Genomic DNA, 633 nt, shown 5'->3' with positions numbered 1-633 from the left:
GGGGGGAGCACAGTGCAGAGCCAGGGTGCCACTGGCCATGGTTCCTCCCCCTCCCTATAGCCAAGCAAGTGCTGGCTTGTTGTTGCTGTTGCGGCAGGTGACAGAACCCACCCATCCTGAAAGTAGCCAATGAAGGGCCTGTAGGCACGTGGATGGATGGAGTGAAAAGGAGACCCAGAGACAGAGGGACAGGGACCCCAAGAGGGGCACAGAGAAACGCGGGGAGGGGGATGGAGACTCAGACAAGAGGGAAGAAGAGGAAGGAGAAGTTCAGAATTTCAGAGACCCAGGGGGATAGGGGAGACAGAGACCCAGAAAGAGGAACAGAGACCTGGGAATCCAGAGAGAGAGACAGAGACCCCTGCGCTACACATAGCACCTCAGGACATCCATGAGAAACACCCCTCTTTCCTCCAAGGTCCAGAAGCTCCTGCTGCTTCCTCCTTCTGCCAGGCCTGCCCACCTTGGGGTAATGATTTCTAGAGGTCCCCGGGGCTCCCCCACTATCACCGCATGTGCTAGAGGGGTCAGCGCTGGCGTCAGCTGTCCTGCCTGCCTTTTTTATTTTTTTTTTTTTGAGACGGAGTCTCGCTGTGTCGCCCAGGCTGGAGTGCAGTGGCCGGATCTCAGCTC

General features: G+C 57.3%; 1 protein-coding gene across 1 annotated transcript in view; it reads right to left on the bottom strand.

The window, feature by feature from the left end:
- LOC105539201 (protein piccolo-like) overlaps positions 1-633 on the bottom strand; it is a 5145-nt gene that overhangs the window by 3878 nt on the left and 634 nt on the right. The window lies entirely within an intron of this gene.

This window comes from Mandrillus leucophaeus, unplaced genomic scaffold (genome assembly GCF_000951045.1).
Source record: "Mandrillus leucophaeus isolate KB7577 unplaced genomic scaffold, Mleu.le_1.0 Scaffold200, whole genome shotgun sequence".
Lineage (NCBI taxonomy): Eukaryota > Metazoa > Chordata > Mammalia > Primates > Cercopithecidae > Mandrillus > Mandrillus leucophaeus.
Note: the sequence above shows the minus strand (reverse complement) of the source record. Positions and strands in the feature narration are given on the sequence as shown.